Genomic DNA, 14840 nt, shown 5'->3' with positions numbered 1-14840 from the left:
TGGTGGTAGCATGCGTGTAACTACAATTTATATGCTATGTTATGTTATGCTATGTTATGTTATGTTATGTTTGTTCAGTGCGTGATTTAAGAAAGACTAGAAATTTCTGGGGAATGTAAATTTTTCAATGGGGATATGTAAGTATGTCAGAGAATTATATAATAACTATGTATATGGTCGCTATAAATGTTTAATGGTTTGTGTGTATGAGGTCATACTGGAAATTCGCAAATTAGAGAAATGAGCAAACACAAAGCGAAGAATATATGCAAAACATTAGGGTGCGGGTTATCTTTACTTTATGCAAATTCACCTACTTGAAAAAAAAAAATGTATTTATGCTTAGTGTGGCAGAGGGGAAGAGGGAGTGATAAATTGAGAGTGAAGAAGAAATAGAGGTGAAGGGAAAATTAGATTGAAAGGGAGATAAGGACGGGTATAGCAAAGGGGGGAGTTATACAGGAAAAGCAGAGGTAGAATCAGTCGGTGGATATACGGAAGAGTGAGAGGGGGGGGGGGCGGTAGGCAAGTATGACAAAGGGATGAGGAATATAAAGAGTTAAAGGAGAGTAGAGAGATATAAAGATATATTTAAAAGAAAGGAAGTGTGAAAGAGAGAAGGAGTGAGAAATGTAAGTATTCACTATAAGTAACAACTAAACAAAATACCTTTAATAAAAAAATTGAATTTCTGGAAATATGTTTTCTGCACAACACACGCTGTTTTAGTAAAAATCTAGAAATTACACCCAAACATATCCACACCACATATATAGAAAGACGGCAACCGGTGCGTATACGTAACATCCTTTTTTATTATTTAGTATAACTTACATACATACATTGTGTACCGCCCTGGTGTGACGGTAAGGTGCTCCGCCTACCACCACTATGCTGGGTTCACACCCCGGAAAAAGCAACATCAAAGTTTTAGAAAAAGTTTTTTTCAATTAGAAGAAAATTTTTCTAAGGTGGTCGCCCCTCGGCAGTGTTTGGCAAGCACTTCGAGTGCATGTCTGCCATGAAAAGCTTTCAGTGAAAACTCATATGCTTTGCAAATGTAGCTCGAATTCGGCATTAAACATGTAAGTCCCTCTAGGTCAATTTGTAGGAAAAATTATATGGAGCACGACACAAATTGGAAGAGAAGCTCGGCCTATAATCTCTACGGAGGTTATCGCGCCTTACATTTTATTTATATATTGTAATTATTTATTTATTTATTATTCATTCAGTCTAAAAAGTACAGGCTTTCTTACAGACTAGTTAAAAATAGAAAAGAGTCCAAGCTTAAACTTATATAAGCTATTATTAAAATTAAGAACACTGCTATATCGATTTGCTAGATGTATAGTCTTGGATATAGGCTCATTCATAGCATAGTTCGTTCTATGAGTTGCTTCGATAAATAGCCTATTATTCCGTAGATAACGTGGAGGAACATACGGAATGAATAAGCTTGATACGTCGGAACAGTTGATGTTAGAGTTTATAACATTATCGGCAAACGTGAGTGAGAAACAAGTTCTTCTGTCACACAAAGCCTGAAGACCGAGCAATTTCCACCTGCTAGTGTAGGATGGGAGACCATCGGGCTAACGAAGCAAACGCAATGTAATTTTTGTAAAAATTTGTTGAACTCTCTCAATTTTGTGCGAGTTAGCTTCATAAAATGGCTTCCATATTATTGAGCAGTGTTCCAGACGACTTCTTACCAATGAGGTATAAAGTGCCTTCAACGTCATAGGGTCCTTAAAATCTTTTGTGTTACGTGTAATAAATCCAACCATTGCAAAAGACTTCGAGACAATGAAATCAATGTGACTTGAAAAGGAAAGTTTAGGGTCAAAAATCACACCCAGATCTTTAATTTCATGACAGCGATTCAGAGATCTGTCATTTAGTCTATAATTAAAATATGTTGCGGTTGTCTTTTTAGAATATGAAATAACACAACATTTGTTTGAGTTTAGGAGCAAGTTATTGTTTGAGCAGCATTCGGCAAAAGAATTGAGATTGGATTGTAAGTCTAAGTGGTCGGAAGTATCACGACTCTTAGAAAAAGCTTGACGTCGTCTGCAAACATTAGACATTTAACTTAAAAACTTGAGAAGAATTTTAACAGGTTACCATTGATACCGTATATCGCCAGCTTGTGTAGCACTATAGAATGATCGACCTTGTCAAATGCTTTAGGGAAGTCCGTATAAATAACATCAAGTTGCTCTTGGCTCTCAAAAGCACCGACAATTTGATTGGTGAGTAAAGCTAAATTGGTGGAGGTGGACCTTCCAGGAAAGAATCCATGCTGGCACTCAACTATAGCATTACCGATGTAATCGAATAACACAGAGAAACTGATATAAGGGTGTTAGAAATTCATATTGGTATTTCTTTTAGATTTCGATCCTCTTCAGGTTTCGGTTTTCGCTTTCTTTTTGTTCTTTAACATTATTTCAGTTTGGTAACAGTTAAGGGTTTGCCTGCACTTTTCAAAATGGTTCCGGTTTCGGTGTCATTCTTTAAAAAATTTCCAGATTCGGTTTTGGTGTCTTTCATATACATTTATTTTCCGTTCCTTTCAGTTTTGTTTTGGTTCCGGTTTCGTTTTTCGAAATTGAAAACTTTTCCGGTTCGGATTTCGGTGTAGTTGTTTGGGCTATTAAAATTATTTTACTCTTGTTTTCATTCTTCAAAATTTATTCAGTTCTGCTCTGATTTTGCTTGGTTTCAGTTTTGTTTACCGTCTTCGGCAAAATTTCGGTCTCTGTTTCAGTTTTCAAAGCTGTTTGGTTAGGTATTAGTTTCGACGCTCAAAATTATTTCAGTCTGGTTTTGGTTTCGCTAGGCTATTTTCTTGTACTTCGGAATTATTTATTTCTGATTCGCTCTTTGAACCCGTTTTTCTGTTTCCGTTTCGTCTCTTAATATTAATTCGGTTTCGTCCCAGCATCGGTTTCATTTAAAATTTTCAGTGGTAACAAAGCAAAAAGGGAATTCCATAGCTGACCTAAAATTATTTTTCTCCAGTAGGACTTGCAAAATCAGAGGATGGGGCTCTACCATTTCTGCATAGAATTTTTTAAAGAGGATGCCCAATTTTCATACATAAATTTCATTTAACTGTGGTTACGTGGGAATGGGGAAGAAGGACGGTAAGACAATACGTCTTTACTTTTCGTCCGTAATGGGCCCAACGCCAAAAGACCTACCTACCTTTCAACCCTTTGTGCAGTTTTTTGTGGTTACGTAGAAGGAAATGCTTTACGCTTAACCGAGTTATTAACTCCTCGGTGCTCTTCGAATGTGACACTCACTTCTTCTCTGGAAAGTCTACCTACCAAAAAATATAAGCATTACTTTAGGTACGGAAACAAGCCAGCAATCTAAGTTCTTTTGTTTCACATAGCTCAAGGCCATATCTAGTCCGTTCGGAGATAGATCGCCAAGTGTTTATTCTGCCCTCCTTTGCTGCTGAGCGAAACGCTTTCAGTTGAAGGAGGTGTTGCGTGAAGGTAGTCCGAAATTTCCACCTTGCCCATACTGTGGATATATATACGGAAGTAGTCTTTATCCATAAGAAATTGGGACAGGTCTATGTCTATTTCTCCATGTGAGCTTCAACCATGGCTTCGGCTTATTCGAGTAGTACCGCAGCTCCATTAATCTTGCCAGCGTCTGGTCGATCCTTTTATAGCCTACTTGGTCGCAACATCTGGAGCTGATTGTTTATACTGGTACGTCTCAAATTATAACATCGATTATGGCCTTATACCGCGCATTACTTAAATTAATTCTAGCTGTCCCGGCTCGCAGTCCTGTGCTGTAATCACAGCTGCTACGTTATCCATGAAAGAAAAGTGCTTTCTAGCATGTGCCAATGAAGAAGGCTATCACTCGTAGCATTCTAGAGCTGGAATCTTGCATCGCATTGTGTACTGATCAGCCTGTTATTATCACGTTTTGCGGGCTAAAAACAATAAACTCCCCACTACTATGTAGTATATGTAGTATATCCACCCACCCTAATGCACAAATGTATAAAATACATTAATTTGGTTGACAAGTTTGCTGTCATTAGCAATGTTGCCATTACTTTTGCCTTCTTGGTTTTGCGCTGTGCTGTCACCGCTGGCGCCGTCAGTTTTGTGGTGATATTTGGTTGCTTTGGGCGCGGTGTTGACATAAATATTTAATCATCATCAGAGATATTTATAATCAAATTAGTTTGAAATTATGATATGCACACCTGACAACAACAAAGATAAAATGAATGAAGGTCATTGACTTACGTCATGTAGTCAGTTAAATTAAGGATGGATAGTTCCCATGGTTATAATTGGAATTTTTTTTCAAATTAAATTAAATTTGCTCATTTTTCTACATAATGCGAATCTGGTCTAAACATAAATGACTCTTTCTACAACACTGGCTATTATTAATTATTTTAGATAATTATCAAATTCAGTTCATTTGTTGCAATTTGTGTTGATGACATTGTTGACAGCCAGGGATGACACCTTTCACTCTCGCACGCATAGTCTATGTCCATGGTTCAATTATATGGTTGGCCGATGGGATTGTCAAAAGGAGATGGCAAACTCAAAATGAAACCAACACATTGACAATATTTTCTTACTACACACAAAAACTGCTATGTTTTATGTTTTCTTTTCATTCCATTCGCCTAATACCAATAAACAAATTTTGACAATTGAACAGACATAATTTGTTGCTTTAATGATGAGCCAACCATATAGTTGAACCATGGTCTATGCCTGAGTAATTCTTTTTTAGCACTAATTTTAATATTCTAGCATTTCAATTTGTTGTAGGTAATGATTCCGCAGGAGTTGCGTGTTTATTCCTAATTTCGAAAAAACACGCACCTCAGACTTTTGATACCGATATGACTTGTTGGCTAATCATTTATCATTTATTGTATTTTATAAGTTTTATACAAAATTCTACGTATGACTAACTCAATTATTTGCTTGTTATTGGAAACCAATTCATGATTTTTCCTAACCATCCTTGCAAAAAATGCGATCAGTCTTGGATGAATCCAGGATAAGTTTCAAAAGAAAGTGAGACTTGAGTCAGTTATGATCTTGTTATACAGTTGAAGTGATCCCTTTTGTTTAAGCATGTTCAATAGAAAGACCAACTGTACCTGCTTTTGGTTGAATGAGTAGTCTCTGAATGGTCCTCTTAATACCCCTACGGGTACTGTCGGACAGGTAATTTTTCTACTCTTTTTTAAACTCATACTGGTAGTGTGAGACAGGTCCTATTTGTACCCCTATAGATATGGACAGATCCCCATCGTACCCATACGGGGACTGTAGGACAGGTTCTCTTTATTTGCCTACAGGTATTGTCAGGCGAAACCGTTTTCTACCCGTACGGGAGTTCTAAGCAATTTTATAGCTTTTTCTTTAATTTTTCACTCTCTTCAGGGATTACTTAAATTAATTAATAATAATAATAATTAAGCGCTTAATCATTTAGATAGTTATGGCCATCTAAAAAAGCGCGCTGCACTGGGGTAACTGGCGCAAATTGCGATTTATCGCACAATTTTTTGCTGGGATCTTTTACAAAACAGGGCGTACTAAAAAGTTCTGAGACAGCATGTTTTCGAAACGGCAAGCAAGGTAGGACGATATTTCACTCAGTCGTATAAATGAAGTATTCTTAAATTCACTTAGAATTTTCTAATTTTCTAATACCAGAAATTGGTCATAGAAAAACTAAAATCAATTCTCACTGTACTATACTTATACCTTTCCATAGTAAACTTTCTTCGCTATACAGTTTGATCCAATTGAGATATTGCCTTGAAGTTTGATACACCGCCCTCTGTTGAAACAAGAATTATTCTGTATGAAAAAAAATTCGTTTCATTTGAATGAACTAAAAATTTCAATGGACTCAAAAATTAAAAGTTCGGACTTTTTTTTGAGACTTTTATTATAAAAGAATACCAGTTTATCTCCCTGCTTTTTTAATTTATTCCAAAACTATTATAGCCAAAGTCCGCAATACAATTTCGGGTTTTACTATAATGGTCTTAGTATTTCATCCAAAGTAGAAATTATTCTGGCCCTTGACAACAGCCCTCATCGCCACAAGAAGAAGAAGAAATTTCCTAACCTATACCTACCAATGTAGTGATACAAAATTGCTTTCGTTCTTTATTTCAAAGTGATATTGGAAGAGGTATTTTCATCAACTCAAAGTAAACTTCCCAGTAATAAATGTATGTATGAAACATCAGTAAGTTAGGTATGAATTTAGAGTTATGTATGCATGTCAGTATAAATGCACGTTTATTTCTTTTTAACAGCATTTTTTAGGAGCATGCATACTCTTTTCGTTCCTTTGTACTACTTATGTATGCACATTTCCCATTTTGGCCGGGTTTCCTTCGACATTCGACACCCCGGTGTTTATAGCCATATTTCGTCGTAACGAATTTAGGGAATTCGGATTTTTATGCACCTTCTGCTAACGTTGGAATCGCTAAACTGTTGCATAAATCACTCCAATATCCAGTATTGCAAACTGGTCTTTATTTAGATTACTTTGGGATTAGTACTTCACAATTATACTTCACAACAAATAGCGTGTTCAAATCAAAACTGCTTTTATACTCTCGGTATCCTCGTCCACCCATTTCTATTAAGGTCGAGTAATTTCGCGAACAGTTTGTACCTCATGCTTGGTAATTGAGCTGTATGCGCGTGTATGTGTGAGTAACTACTTCGGCTGATGACTATATGTGTGTGTGAAATGAGATATCTCACTTCTCGTCGCCTTCCATGTATGGATGTGTGTAAATGATGATTGAAGTGTTCATGTACACAAGTGTGGTTTTTGTTGTTGCGTGATTATTTAGGAATTTATTCTACATATGTAATTACAATAAAAATAACTTTGATATGATGAGATATGGCGTAACTTGAAGCCATCAACACGGATTATAGGGACCATTAATTCACGAATAATTCTTCTATTATTATGAATGATCGAACCCAACATCCTGGATATTTTTTTCATAACAGCTCAATGACGGTAAAGCAGCCTGGGGCCAAACGGCCGGCGGTCGTAATTACATAGCTCTCGATATATTCCAGGTTTATTACTCCAAGTTTTCTAAAACCTCATCAGCTATTCACATTCTGAAATTTTTTTTTGATAAAGGAATTGTTTCGGGTTCATATTGTGACGAATATTAGCAACACTAAGGGATACTATCATCTCTAAGCCAATACTAAGCAATGACGTGTATGCACATCAACAAATCAATCATTATGTCTACCCATAAGTCCATACAAGCAGCGGAGAGTAACGCACAAACACATGCATATATATGGGATATTCCCAAAAGTATGCAATCATTTGTGCAAGTATCACTCACACATACACGCGCATGAGCTATGAGAGAAGCTATAAAATCCTGCATCTGTAGTTATAGCTGAGAAATTTATAGCTTGTAAACGAGAAGTAAATTCTAGAATTAGAAACGCCTAGAAGAATGCGAACGAGAAGTCACAGAGTATAAAAGGAGGTAAGGCTGAGAATCAGAATCAGTTTGATTTAAGTACGCTATCTGTCGAGAAGTAGTAGTCTTATTTTGAAAGTAGTCCAATAAAGACCAATTTGCATTATCGAATATTGGAGTTATTTATTAACCATTTTAGTGATTCGAACGTTAGCAGAAGGTTGCAAATAAGAGGAATTTCAGTAAATTCGTTACAATATATTTCACAAATATTAATATATTTTTGAAGATTATAAAGAAAAACCAAAGAGTCATAAATTATATACGTGCAGACAAAATTCAGAAAAGTGTGCTTTTCCAAACATACGATCATTGATACAACATGAATATTTCATGCATGCATACAACTTTTTCCACTTGGGTTTTGTTCGTGTTCGTGCCTTTTCACTAATACATCACGCATACTTTTTGGATGAATAAATATGATTTAAATCCAAAAAACTATGAGTCTCACATATTTTTTCATGCATGAATTTATACCTCTTGTATGCATACAATTTATCTCAACTGCGTTGCTATATCGTTCTAATTAGGTTTTGTCGGCATTTTTTCGACCTCAGGGTATTGAAAAGTTTATACTTAAATGTTTAACTGCTTATTAATCAACAACAAAGATTTCTATTAAAACAAGCTACGTTCTTAAACAACTTAAATGATTCTTCAAAATTGTTGTAAAAAGTAAATTCTCTAAAGCTGCATATCTCAGAAGAACTGCATTTTCCTATTTGCCAAAAGTATAATTAGACTGCTTGTGAAGGTCTATTAACTCAAGTTGTAAATCAATTTGTTAATTGCATTAGTGGAAAATATATTGTATATGTAATTGTTGTTGTTTATGTACTTATTAGAGTTTATAAGCATTTTCATAGGATTGCCAAGAATTGTTCTTATATGCACACACGAATGTGTTCACAATTTCATGCACGTTGGATTTGCTTTTATCGCATTACCAATTTATTTACTAACATTATCATAATTGCACAAACACATGCTTATAAACTTACATACATAAGTATAAGGATTTATTTGTATAAAGGTGCATGAACAAATACTTATACATATACCACTCTTAAGTGACTTCTTGGGTAGTCGAGTCCTTACATTTTTAACACTATCGCTCACCCAAGTTGTTATTGTTAATTAGTTTTAAATGTACACAAAAAGGATAACAAAGGAATGAGATGAAAGGATGAAGCTCTAAGCGCTTTGTATTGCTCGACGAAACTGACACAGTGTTGGTGATATCCGTGTTTGCAGTATGCAGTTGTTTTTGTTGCTACTCCACAGTTAGGACTTGGTAGGCATTAGGGATGCAAATTTTTTCCAATTTTTGTGATCTCGCGCATTTTGGAACTTCATACATTTAGGCATTTTTTAATTTTGGGTGTGTTAAGTAAACATTATTTCGGTAGTGGCAGCAGATGTATCGGAATTGATCAATTGGTTTGTTGAAATTTGAGCAAACTATTTTTCACTTACGTTAATTAAGTTTTAACATCACTAACGAACTTACAATTTTTTTGACTTTAAATGGTAAACAATTTAAATATTCTTCTATTACTTAGCGGCAAAAGCCGATCATAGATTAACGAATATTGCTAAAATTGGAAATTTTTATCGATATATTTATCGACTTGATATATGTGACCCGGTCTATGAAAAGGTGGCTTATGACTCAAAAAAAGAATTGCGAGAAACAGCTGTTAAATATAAACAATGCATTTCTTCAGTTTCTTAGTAGTAGTAATTTTTTTTGAGTCATAAGCCACCTTTTCATAGACCGGGTCACATAATTTAAAAGCCATTTAATATATTTTGGAAATAAAGTTAGTTTATTTTTGATATTTGAATACGGCAAGTAAGGAATATTTTCCCATGCTTACTCTGGTTTTTTGACTTTTTTGGAGAAAGTTACATCTCACGGGTAGCAAATAGTCTAGAACGGACGGCTATATTTTTTTGAAAAGGGAACGAAACGATTTTGTACCTCACACATGCCAAAACAGCCGAATGACTTTCAAAGAAATTTGCCACACATTTAGCAAACATTTCGGGATATTTGCGGAGTGACCTGTACTACTTCGGGATCGTGTCATACTATGTTAGAATGGTTTCGGATTGTTTTCGGTTCTATTTGGAACTATCTCCCCATTATTTATCGATAATTCTGGGATCATTTCCGTTTGCGATATTTTGGGTTACTTTCGGAACTACAATGGAATCATTTTGATGCTCTCTTGGAACTTTCTTTAGTAATTTTGAAATTACTTCAGCAATATTTCGGGATATTTCTACGTTAATATTCCGGTTAATTGCGAGCTGTTTCGGGATTGAATAAGTGACCTCCATCTTTTCATCATTTCGATACTAATTGGGCACTGTTTTCTGCACCGTTCATAGGTAATTTCGGGATCATTTAGGTTCCACCTCATACTAATACTCACTGGGTATTCCGCGACCACTCCAAAATTGGCCATTTCGGGACTTTTTTCAGAATCATGATGGGACCTTTTGGGCCGTTGCGGAATAACTTCGGAACTATTTTGGGATTGCTTAAAGAACATTTTGCTAGTAATTCGGGTTCATTTCGGAACAGTTTCAAAATGGGTTTTGTAATAATTTTGGTATTGCCCTAGAGATCACTTCAAAACTATTTCGGGACTCTTTCTAGATAGATTCGATATTCTTTTGGTGTGATTCTTACATGATTTGCGAGAGAACTTCGCTGTTATTTTCGAGATCATCATCGGCATCATCAACAATTGACGCTTAGCCACCAAGGCCCTGTTCTGCGTTGTACAACAAGTTATGCGAGCCATCTCCCTCCAAACCTAATAAAGGGGAACACCACCTCCTTCCTTTTCTTTCAAATATGACAGTGGATAGAATATTTATCTAGCGGAGCATCTATATCTATTCGAATAACTAGACCTAGCCAGCGTAGCCTTTTATGCTTATATTCCTTGCACTATGCTTTTTCCGATGGCAGCTGGTGGTTATCGAAATCAGGTTGTGATAATTTGGGGTTAATTTTGGAATCAGCTTCGAGATATATTGGAATTTTTTAGGTTCATCTCGAGACCGATCCGACATATTTTGTATGTTGGTCGGATCGAGGCAAATCAATATTAGAAAAAAGGCGAAAAACTTAAGTTTTAAATACAATGTCAAATAACCCAGACCTCGAAATATGGAGTGCTATCTCAGGCGAGTCGAACACTCCACCTACTTATATATACATACATACTTACATATTTTATATAGGATTAACCTAATAAATATATACTTTAACAGCTTTGTACTGTTTTGACTTTGAACAAGTGTTGAACCACAACTCTTCACATGTCTGGGTACGCTTACTCACTTAACCGTTTCTAACCCGATTTCCACGCCTGTTTGAGGCAGATTGGTTAACCTATGTGTTTGTGTACCCATGGCTTATATATGTATGTACATGAAAGTGTTGATATGAATTTATTTTTTAGTTGCGCGCCTCTCAGGCACTTTTGTGGCCAATGACTAAAGTCTCAATATTTTATTTATTTTGTTTTTAGTTGTTGTTAAGGGCATGCATGCAAACGTTTTGCTTTTTGCGTTTTGCTATACCGCTGACACCACCCGCAGCGATATTCTTTTCCTCTTCAATACTGTTTTGATTTTGTAAAGTATGAGTGGCAAATGGGTAAATGACAACTGATTACCCTGGAACATTAAGTTATCAAAAGGCCACTTGCCGCTGATAAATTAAAGGTCGACCAATGTGCGCAGGATAGTGGAAAAAGGGCAAAACGAATTACAATGTACATAACAAGAAAAAATCTTATATTTTACGATTATGCGTTTTTTTCGAGATTAAATTTAGTGCGTGTTTACAATTTTTGGTGTCTGTTTGGAATTTTCTCGTTCATACAAAAATATTTACAAAATCTGCATTATCTTTGCTTTACGCACTATTAGCGTTGCTTCGTTAAAAATGCAATTAAATGTTAATGTATGTACACTTTTTTATTTACGAATATGTACAGTAGCGAACAGAAAAATAGCAGCGGTATTTGTTTCTATCAAATTTCGTCCATTAAATTCTTTTTTATCAATTTTGCAACCGAAAATATATAAAACATTTTCAAACAATTTTTCGAAAAAATTTAAATTTCGAAAAAAGTTTTACGAAATTGTCGAAATTTGTATTGAGACTTCACTGAATTTTTTGTGTTAGCAGTTTTGTAGCCGAATCAATTTTAGTGTAACAAAGTACAAGCTATAGGTCTCACAGAATTTGAATTGAGTTTTGGAAATTTTTTGCTAAGGGTGTCAGAAATTTTTTTTTTCAAAAACCCATGCGAGTTTTGAGCGATCCATTATCGAAGTTTGCTTAAAAGCTTTAGAATTTTCAACTCTTTTCGAAAACATATTTGGGGTTGGTTCGCATAGATGCGGTTACAAAATTGATACAAGTTCGCAAACTTTGTAAAACTCTATTGAAAACGTTTTTGAGATCGGTTTGCATATTCTCAGTTACAAAATGCATAGAAGATTTTTCTTAAAATATCGAACATAGGTTAGTTTAGGTTGATTTGGCCGGTCCATGAGGACCTCACATAGACTGAATAAGTCCATAGTGTTACCAGAAGTTTGTTTTAACGACCAAACTGAAAAACCCTATCAATAGCCAGGACCTATGTTATAAAATAACTCCGTCCTCTTGGCAAATACTAGAAGCTTCCTAGGATTTAAGCCACTTGCTGCTTCTAGATCTGACAGCTCTATCACTCCTAATAGCTGGAGTCTTAGCCTGCTAAGAGCACAGAACGTGCTCGATCGTTTCCTCCTCCAGCCCGCACTTCCTACATGTGCTATCACTGACCACGCCTAACTTAAATGCATGTGACGCCAGAAGTCAGTGTCCAGTCAGAATACCCGTCATGAGTCTACATTCCTCTCTTTTTAATGACAGAAGCAACTTTGTTAGTCTAAGGTTGTAAGACCTGCACATAATCTTCGACACTTTACAGCCCCGCGCTTGAACCCACGCCTTTCCTGCTTGGTCGATCATGTGCACCTCTCACCTTCGCTTAATTTCGCCAAGTCTAATTGGGACGTCTATGGAGCAACCTTCAAGGGATGCGCCCTTTTTAGCTAGTTCATCCGCTTTTTCATTCCCATCTATTCTCATATGTCCTGGGACCCAATATAGATGTATGCTTCTCCCTGTTCCGATTCTCTCCAGGGACTGCTTACACTCTAACAGGCATTTAGATGCTGTGCTATGCGAGATTATTGCCTTAATTGCTGCTTGACTGTCAATATAAAAGTTAACACGATTGCAGGTTGGGCTATTTTCTTCCAGGGTCTCTACTGCTTTGGTTACGGCTGCTATTTCCGCTTGGAAAACGCTACAGTAATCCGGCAGTCCGTAGGATCTGTTTATTTCCGGATCCGAACCATCGGTGTACACATGTATCGCCTCGTCCGCCATTTCAGCACCCTTGCGCCAAAATATCGAACATAAGTAAAATAAGAATTAAATTTACCAAATTTTTTAAAAGCTGCAACTGCTAATTTTTCACTCACTGCTGTTTGTGTTTGGGTGCACATAAACTTTTTTGGTGGCATCTTTTTTTCGCGCATTCCATAGATTTATTATCTGTGTGAGTTTCTATCGACAGCATTTGTGGAATGCGACACATTTTTGTAGCTGCTAATTGTTTGCCTGGTGTGGCACATTGACTTTTTTGTTACATAGTGGTAGAAGGATTTGTTTTTGGGTGGTCAATTATTTAGTTTTATACATGAAGCAGAACTAATTTGTAGATTAAACGCATTCCTGTGGAATGAGTCATTCTTTTAACATAAATTATTTTGTAAGTATTTAACGACTTTAAATAATTTAGTAAAGTAAATTTGTTCGAGGAGAAATGTCTCACGAGTATCGGCTTTCTTCTCGACATTCAATTAAATTGGTATAATTCGCAGTATTATGTAGAGATCACAATTTCTTCTCGAACCAAAAAAAAAATTTAATATAATTTTACTATGGATTTTCTATGACGAAAGATGAGCTATGGATAGGCCGGTGTAAGTACAGACTAAATTTATCATATAAATCATGGTCTACGCATCTTTGGAAAAGTCAGCAGTGCCACCTGCTTCCTATTGAGACACCGACCGGTTTTATTTCGTGCTCAGATTGTGTAGTTTTGGGACCATGTACAAATATATTCCGCGCCAGCTTTGTTATTATTTCGTGACTCTCTCGAACTCACCAAGGAACTTTTTTGGGGTCAGTAATTCAGACCTTTTTGGGATCATTTTGGTACTACCTCATTATAATTTCCGAAATGTTTTGATGATATTTCATTATATATTCTGGATAATTGTGTAATGATTTAGGAACCCTTTCGGGACTTACTGACCACGTAATTTGTGCAATATTTCGGGACTATTTCGAAAATATGTGTCAATAATTTTGGGATTGTTTTAGGCACTATTTGATCTAAGTCAATTCACGATGATTTCGACATACTTTCGAAACTATCTCTGGTTCAATATTCGAATCGATTCGGGGCTCACTTTGGATTACGTACAAATTATTTTCGAATAATTTCGGAAAATGTTTGGAAATATTTGACTATCGTTCCGCGACTATCTTCCGATATATTTGGAATAATTTCTGGACTATCTTCGGATAGTCTCGAGACTATTTTAATATAATTTGCCAATTATTTGAAGATAAAATACGGACTATTCCAGGAGTATCTCCGAATCATATTGGAACTGAGAGCATTTCGAGATTGATTCAAGAATGAAGTCGAAACTATGACCGGAGCATTTCTTGATTGGTTTAGGGATCATAATGGCACTATTTTTGTATTATATTCGGCTTAGTTTGAATATTGACATCATTACGGGACAATTTCGGACCATATCAAATTCATTATATATGATCCCTGAATCATTTTGAGAATATTCAGAGAATATTTTGGGGCTGTTTTTTTTTTTTTTTAATTTTGAGATTGTTTCAGGATCATTACGGTAGTATTTCGAGATAATTTTTAAATTGTTTTCGGATCAATTTGATAGTACTTCGTGACTACTTCGAATCGATTTCGCGTTTGTTTTAAGGTGCGTGTCGGGACTATTTCGGGACGGGTTTGATTCTATGTGTGGATCAGTTTCGTCCTATTTCCAGAAAATTAGTTTTGCTTTCGCGTCTATTTTTTCTTGGTTTTAGGACCGTTTGGACCTATCAGTGCTTTTGAACTCGACCAACGTT

The sequence above is a fragment of the Eurosta solidaginis genome, chromosome 5, assembly GCF_040869045.1.
Source record: "Eurosta solidaginis isolate ZX-2024a chromosome 5, ASM4086904v1, whole genome shotgun sequence".
Lineage (NCBI taxonomy): Eukaryota > Metazoa > Arthropoda > Insecta > Diptera > Tephritidae > Eurosta > Eurosta solidaginis.
This window is presented reverse-complemented; position numbering follows the sequence as displayed.